The sequence below is a fragment of the Bos javanicus genome, chromosome 5, assembly GCF_032452875.1.
Source record: "Bos javanicus breed banteng chromosome 5, ARS-OSU_banteng_1.0, whole genome shotgun sequence".
NCBI lineage: Eukaryota > Metazoa > Chordata > Mammalia > Artiodactyla > Bovidae > Bos > Bos javanicus.
In genome coordinates this window covers 6940456-6948889 of record NC_083872.1, presented here as the reverse complement: position 1 = coordinate 6948889, position 8434 = coordinate 6940456, and the positions used below count along the sequence as shown (strand labels likewise).

The following is an 8434-nucleotide window of genomic DNA, read 5'->3' as shown; positions in this document are numbered from 1 at the left end:
TGAGATTATGATGCTGTGACCATACTTAGCGATAGAAAAACCAAGGGCAGGTTCCTTTTGTATGCAGTACCCACTTCTTCATGCAGCTCCATGATGCGTAGAAATAATAATGCAGTGATCATTCTCTCAGAATATGAATCTGTTTGTTCCAGAGCAGCTGACGGTAGTGGAGCGGCTGAGCTAGACTTGGATATTAGGGGTGGTGAAGAAGCCATGGTGGCAATCTTGAGTCTATCATTGTATAATTTCGTAAAAGAAAAAAAAAGAAAAAAAAAATGACTGTCCGTGATCCTGCTAAGGAAATGCAGCTTTGAGTCAGCACTGAGGGAGGTGTGTGTGTGCCCTACACTGTCCAGGGTTTGTGAAACCCTTTCATTCTGGTACGAGAGTTGGGGGTATAACTTTTATACTTGAATCTACCTACCAAGTTTACATTTCTCAATTCCTTTTTGTAAGGTGCTATTTCTGTATTTAAATAACTTTTTTTTTCCCAGTGTAAAGCTGCTTTCTGCTTTATTTTATTGCACTGCTAGTTTTGTGTAGCTATTTTATTGCTGCTTACTGCTTTTTTTTTTTTTTTTTTTTGTATTACGTAGCTCTGCTCTTTCTTCTAATAGCTATATTATCTATATAATTTTTCATTTTAGTTTTTTCTTTTAGCCAAGTATTAAGCTTTATAAAATATCAATAAAAATTAATTCATTTTAACAAGAGGTGTTGGTTGTATTTGTTGGTGAGCTTTCTGTAGATACTGATTTCATGGTAAAACCATTCACTATTACAAAATAGCCAACCAGACCTTCATAAACCCAAGTCAGCTCTTTCTCCTGAGCCCTGCTGGTGGTTCCCAAATGCCAAACCTTAGAGTAGCAGAATCATGTGGAAGCTTGGGCAGGCTGAGGGGCTCTGCTGTTGAGGTTTTCATTTCTACCACAGGTAGAGTCACTGTGGGCTTGAAGTTTCCAGATGATGTGAGGCTTAACCAATATAAGAATCACCAGTGAGATCACCTCCCTGGCTTCTCATGATCTCTCTTAGGTTAAGTGGTTCTTAGTCTAGCAAATGCTAACCCATTGTTCAAAGCCAGATTCCATGGTTACCCCTAGCTTTTAAATGAACCTCCAAGAGACTTACTCTGACTTTTCCGTAGCTTGTATTATCTCCAGAGCCAACTGGAGATTCCATTGCTGTCGGTCTCCTCTGCTAGATTGTCAGGCGCTGAGAAAAACAGCTTAGAAACTCCAACCTCAGACCCAGCCCTTAGGGCTCTGAAAGTGAAGTCGCTTCAGTCGTGTCCGACTCTGTGCGACCCCAAAGACGGCAGCCCACTAGGCTCCCCCGTCCCTGGGATTCTCCAGGCAAGAACAGTGGAGTGGGTTGCCATTTCCTTCTCCAATGCATGAAAGTGAAAAGTGAAAGTGAAGTCGCTCAGTCGTGCCCGACTCTTCGCGACCCCATGGACTGCAGCCTACCAGGCTCCTCCATCCATGGGATTTTCCAGGCAAGAGTACTGGAGTGGGGTGCCATTGCCTTCTCCATAGGGCTCTGAAGAAGCCCCTAAACGGTGAACAGAGGAACCACAGGACCTGCCACAACAGGGCTTGTCCCTTCCAAGCCTTCAGGTAGATTCAGCTTGTGCCTGAGACCTCTTCCTTCCAACAAATCACTTGTGCCAGTCCTTAGCCTTCGTCTTACAGAGGTATCTAAAATAACCTGGACAGATCTGCTTCTGCACACAGTCAGGATTAGGATTTTGCGTGAGTGCTCAGTCATGTCCAATACTTTGGGAACCCATGGACCGTAGCCCACCAGGCTCCTCAGTCCTTATAACTCTTCAGGCAAGAATAAAGTGGGTTGCCATTTCCTATTCCAGGGGATCTTCCCAACCCATGGGTCAAGCCCGTGTCTCCTGTACTGGCAGGCAGATTCTTTACCACTGAGACACCTGGGAAGCCCATTAGGATTTTACTAGCATCTATTTAGTGGCATGTTATGTTATAACAGTACTGCAGGCATCCACCAATATCTTGCATGTGCCCATCCTTGCTGTCTAACAATGTAAAGGGTATATTGAACAAGCAGAACTCATGGGATGATCGTGGAAGCAACTTGATTTTGTCTGCCAGTGTCCCTTTAGGCCTGGTCAATGGGGGTAAGACACATACACTTGTATGAAGGTAAAGTCAGGTGCTGAGGCCTCCCTGTTACTGTAAATAGTAGAAGTTCTATAATTTTAAGTTAAGACATTCTCGGTTCATGATGCAGAATGAGCATTTAAAATTTCCGCTGCCTGGGCTCTCTGTAGCCTGGTCACCAATGACAATCCTTTGTCTCTTCTCTGCTGGGTGTCTCTCCTTTTCCAGTGAGCTGGCCTAGATTTCTATGCCCAGGAAGATCAAAGCAGGGGTGGTGCGAGAGGTGATTATCAGTTTAGTCCCTCAGTCATGTCCAACTCTTTGCGGCCCCATGAACTGCAGCACGCCAGGCCTCCCTGTCCATCACCAACTCCTGGAGTCCACCCAAACCCATGTCCATCAAGTCGGTGATGCCATCCAACCATCTCATCCTCTGCCATTCCCTTCTCCTCCTGCCCTCAATCTTTCCCAGCATCAGGGTCTTTTCCAGTGAGTCAGCTCTTCGCATCAGGTGGCCAGAGTATTGGAGTTTCAGCTTCAACATCAGTCCCACCAGTGAACACCCAGGTGAAGGTGGCAGGTAAGCAGAGGTGATCAGGCCTCTCATATGGTGGGCCTGGTACGTGTTGGAGCTGTTTTACGTGAACAACTGCTCAGAAGCCTCTGCTTGGGAACACTTGCCAGAAGAAACTATCTTCCTCCAGCTGCTATTCTCTTTCAGTCGCTGGTTTTCCAACATATACTCCACAGAGCCTACTGGGCAGGATTTAGAACAGTCTATCTTCCAGTCTGCCACTACCCCACATCCAGTGCCTGATTCTTGGCGAGAAGGCTCAACCCAACTCACGTGGCCTCTCCCTCCCCACTGTAGCGTCAAGCCCACACCGATCCCCCAGGCCAGAATCATGAACCAGCACCCTGCTCAACTGCAGGCAAGAGCTGAAGTGAGCAGCACTCTGCCCTTGCCCTTAGTGGCTCCTGGGAGGCAGAGGCCAGGAACCACAGCATAACTCTCCACAAAATCCATTTCTATTTCCACTCAGCACTTTCAAGGCTCTTTCAAGATCTGGTGGGTCCACGGTCTCATAGTGTGTAACTGGTTTGCAAAACCTCCTTTACTGGATTTACAGAACACAACTGTAACTTGCTGCTGCATCCAAGCTCACCATTTAACATCCTGTTAAAACAGTTAAAATCTTCCATTATCCAAGATTTACATTTTCCTAGCTAAATGTTAGGGAATTTAATATCTCATCTTTAAGAAATTAATTTTTGATCGCTGTTAATTTTTTAGTATTATGATCAGTTTGATGAGTTTGATGTTTTCTGTCCTGAAAACGCTACTCAAATAAAGAAATCATACCTGAAGCTACAATAGTTTTCTTTTAACTCTCTCATATCTAAATCCTTGTTTGTAAATAACACAATGGTAGCATTCAGTTTGATTGGCTCTTTTATATAAGCAGTCAGTCATTCCCCAACTGTGCCCTGAAGAACTCGACTGCTGATAGATATTAGGAGTCAAAAGTGGGTAACTTTGGTAAAACATTAAATATCTAATTTTTTAACTACAGGATTTATTAGAGACCAAAATTTGCAAGAGGAAATATATATGCAAATTGTTTAAACCTGGTTTGATAGCAGGATCATTTTTTTTCCTTAGAGCATTTTACAAGTATTAGGTTCAGCGGAAGTTACTTTGAGAAACAATGAATTAATCTACCAAATAACCCTCTAAAACTTAGTCTTCACTGAATAGAAAAAAGACATTAGTTTCTAAAATCAGAGACTATAGGTGCTTTATACCTGTATTCACAATGCCTGCCACAAAATGTGCACCTAATAAAAATGGGGGAAGAATACTGGGTGATGAGTTAGCACAAAAACAGTTGACCCTTGAATAATACGGGCGTTAAGCACGCTGACCCTGTATGCAGCTGAAAACCTCCATGTAACTTAGAGTCTGCCCCTCACAGACTCCATGTTTGAGGTTCTTTCGTATCCTTGTTCTGCATCCACCAATTCAACCAACCCCATATCATGTAGTAATGCTACCTGAAATAGTACCACTGCAGTAGTATTATTGAAAAAAAAATATGTGATAAGTTCAAACCATGTCGTTTAACAGTCAATGATACATAATTTTTGAAAAACCTGTGCTCGCTTCGGCAGCACATATACTAAAATTGGAACGATACAGAGAACATTAGCATGGCCCCTGCGCAAGGATGACACGCAAATTCGTGAAGCGTTCCATATTTTAGGTTCGATGCACGGTACTGGATGCTTGGAGCTGGTGCACTGGGACGACCCAGAGGGAGGGTGGGGAGGGAGGAGGGAGGAGGCTTCAGGATGGGGAACGCGGGTATACCTGTGGCGGATTCATTTCGATATTTGGCAAAACTAATACAATATTGTAAAGTTTAAAAATAAAATAAAATTTAAAAAAAAGAAAAAAGAAAAAAAAATAAAAAGAAAAAAAAAGAAAAACCTTAGTTGCATGGTTCTATATACACGATCGTTATTTCATAAATCACTGTGGTCTACAGCTTGGGTTTTTTCAGTTGAGAAGAATGGCATCTATGATGCCAAAAGCAAGATTGTCACAGTGTAGTCAGTCTTCTGGTATCTACAGTGCCATCAGTGCTTAGAAAACTGACCACTGACAATCTTGCTTTTAACTATTAGTGGCATTCTATGCAACATTTTTTTTACTCTTAGCATCCCTTTCCAGTCCCCTTACAGCCTGGTCCCAACTTGACTCCCAAGCTATGCTAGCTATTGTTCACTGACCTTCAGCATTCAATGAACTCCTGAGTTCTTTATCACAGGGTCTGGGAACTACATTTTCCAGATCCCCAAGCTATCAGGTTCTAGATGTGATTCTGTCAATTAAATACACTCATGCAGGACTGGACTTCCCTGGTAGCTCAGCTGGTAAAGAATCCACCTGCAATGCAGGAGACCTACATTCAGTCTCTGGGTTGGAAAGATCCCTTGGAGGAGGGCATGGCAACCCACTCCAGTATTCTTGCCTGGACAGTCCCATGGACAGAGGAGCCTGGCAGGCTACAGTCCATGGGTTTACAGAGAGTCAGACACGACAGTGACTAAGCACAAGCAGGATTAAGTAGAGAGAAAAGAAGCTGAGGTTGTTCCTCCTCTTACACTAGAGCAGCTCACGAACAGACTGCAGCAGACTGTTTTGTACCACCCATCATTCATTCTACTGTTAAGTCAAAGACTATGTGCCAGCAATAACGTTGGCACTGGTTTCATGCTGTCCCAGCCATCATGAGGAAACAGCATCCCCCAACCCCTGGGTGGCGGCTATGGTGGCATGATCTAGGCACTTCACAACAACCCCAGTCTTCATTTCCTTTGCTTCTAGCAATTTTGTAAGCACTCAATTCCCTCTTTTACAACCTTCCTACTAGAAATACCTACAGTATTTTCTAATTTCCACATAAAACACAGCAGTCTTATCTCTGCCACTCCTCTCATCGCCCTCCACCCATCTTTTGTCAATCACGCCACGCTGAGGGCTCATACTCTTCGTATCCTTCTCTGCATCTAGGCCTTTGCGCCAGACACAGTCTCTTCTTAAAATAGCCTCCTCCCAACCTCTTTTCTCTATCAGGCTGTATCCCATGCATCTTGCAACCTGAGTTTTTCCCACCTAGTGCCTAGCACTATGCCCAATGAATATGTGAATAAATCCTTATGTATCCTTCAGTCAACCAAACTGAAGGATACATAACAGGGTACCCTAACTTTTCAAGGTTATTATATCTTAATATGCAAGGTTAACAAGAAAATAGTGAGTGCAATAAACAGCAGCTTCTCACCAGAATCAACATTTGATAGCTCTACCTATCCCACCAAAATCATGCTCATCATTTATTTACTGCATAAGCATTTACTGTGGCTCTTGCAAACAGCAATAGTCTTTGGAGGGAGGAGGTGGCATTTTTCCTTTTTCCTCCCTCTCCTTATCTCTCTTTAATAATGGTAAAGAATTATAGAAATGTCAAGTTCACAAGTACCCTGAAAGTTTTCACATTCACTCTACTTTACAGAGAGGAAATAGAAGGGGCCTAAGGGACTCAGCCTGGGTTACACGCTACTTAACCACAAAGCTGAATGCAAGGCTCCCAGTCACCCAGTAACCCAGTAACCCAGTCCAACAGCCTTGTTCTTGCCATGCCACTTAGCAAGTGAAGGCAAAATCTTTTCACAAAGTGTTAAAGGAGTCCATACAAACCTATCCAGTTTTCAGGATGCATGAACTTTACAGACCCACCAAACTTGAGTGAGAAGAAAGTTATGACTTTATTCCCCAAGCAGCCCTCTCTTTATACAACAAGCTGAAACTGTGCAAAGCAATCTTAGCATCTGACCTGCATTTTGAGAAATGTATCTGACATAGACAGGTAGAGAAACAGAGGTGGAAAGAGGGCATTTGAGGTAGCAAAATGGCTGGCAGAAAGGCATGGAGACATACTTAACAATTGTTCTGTGACCTTTAAAAATTTTTATCAAAATATTTAAAACTTTCTTACTGTTGACTATAAATATTTAAGGAAATGAAAAAGTAAAACCAATACTGATTCAGTATGTTCTTTAAAACTTTAGAAACATTGAGAGCTAAAGTGTTTTATTTCTTTACAATAAAAACTTATCAAGAATAGTTTGAACAGTGCTTAACTTCTTATCCCATAAATTACAGTGAATACTCGTCATTTTTCTATGTCTTGATGGATTATTATACTCCTTTCTAAGTTTGGATCAGCTTCCAAATTTCATCCTCTGCACTTTCAACTTCATGAAATATCTCTGTGAGGTCATTTAATAAGATGTTTTCGCAGGCATCACTCTCTGGAGGCATCTTTATCTTTTTCATCACAATCACTTTCCTCACTTACAGTGATAAATTCACCTTCATTATGCTCTTTTAACTGCGTATCTATAGTCTCTCAAATGGTGGCAGGGCCAGGATCCCACAATCAATTATTTCTTCCTAACTGTACTTATGTTCAGCTCAAATTTCATCTCCACCATTTCTGCGTTCCTTTTTTAATTTGCTTCACTTTCATCTTTGTTGGCCAATTCTTTCTTTCCAGTACTGACTTTATTAAAATGTCATGTGTGTACATCATTGGGAAATATAGACGAAACATGACTACATGTTTTGCTGTCTGCATGAGCAGACTTTGTGCATGAATGCTTGAAAGAAGTGGTGTGATTAGTCATTGGTCATGGTAGGATCTGTTATTTATGTAGTGATTTGTAGACTGAAATTGATAACAGTGAAACTGATACTTTAATGCAATTACTCACACCTAATATATCACATCAGAGTAATTGATATTTGAACCATGTTATCAGGGGACTGGAGTTATATAACTAAACCATGATAACTGCCATGTCTGCATACCAGAACTGTTTGTATTTATATTCTGTGATTTAAATTAATTTCTGTTTTATGGCTTAAAGACTTAAACAAATGACATGATGCCATAAAACTCCTAGAAGGTATCACAGGCAAAACATTCTCTGACATAAATTATACCAGTATTTTTCTTAGGCCAGTCACCCATGGCAATAAAAATAAGAACAAAAATAAACAAATGGGGCTGAATCAAACTTACAAACTTTTGCACAGCAAGGGAAATCATAAACAAAAGGACAACCTACAGAATGGGAGAAAATATTTGCAAACGATGCAAATGACAAAGGCTTAATTTCCAAAATATACAAACAGCTCGTACAACTCAACAAGAAAACCAAACAACCCAACCAAAAAATGCGCAGAAGATCTAAATAGACATTTCTCCAAAGAAGACATACAGATGGCCAACAGCACATGAAAATACACTCAACATCACTAATTATCAGAGAAATGCAAATCTACAATGAAATACCAAAAATACGCCTCAAAACTGCAATGAATACCACCTCACACCAGTCAAAATGGTCCTTATAAAATTCTACAAATAACAAGTGCTGGAGAGCATGTGGAGAAAAGGGACTGTCCTACACCAGTGGGAGGAATGTAAGTCGGTGCAGCCACTATGGAAACCAGTATGGAAGTTCCTCAAAAAACTAAAAGTAGAATTACCATATGATCCAGCAATCGCATTCCTAGGCATACATCTGGGCAAAACTAATTCAAAAAAATACATGAACTCCTATGTTCACAGCAGCAGTATTCACAATATCCAAGACATGGAAATGATCTAAATGTCCATCAACAGATGAATAGATAAAGAAGATGTGGTGCATATATACAATGGAAT

At 41.5% G+C, this 8434-nt stretch overlaps 1 non-coding gene across 1 annotated transcript; it reads left to right on the top strand.

Moving 5' to 3' along the window:
* Positions 1-4291: 4291 nt before the first annotated feature.
* On the top strand, positions 4292-4398 carry LOC133249037 (U6 spliceosomal RNA). Its single transcript, XR_009736845.1, has one exon. It is a non-coding gene; the product is annotated as a U6 spliceosomal RNA (small nuclear RNA).
* Positions 4399-8434: the final 4036 nt, after the last annotated feature.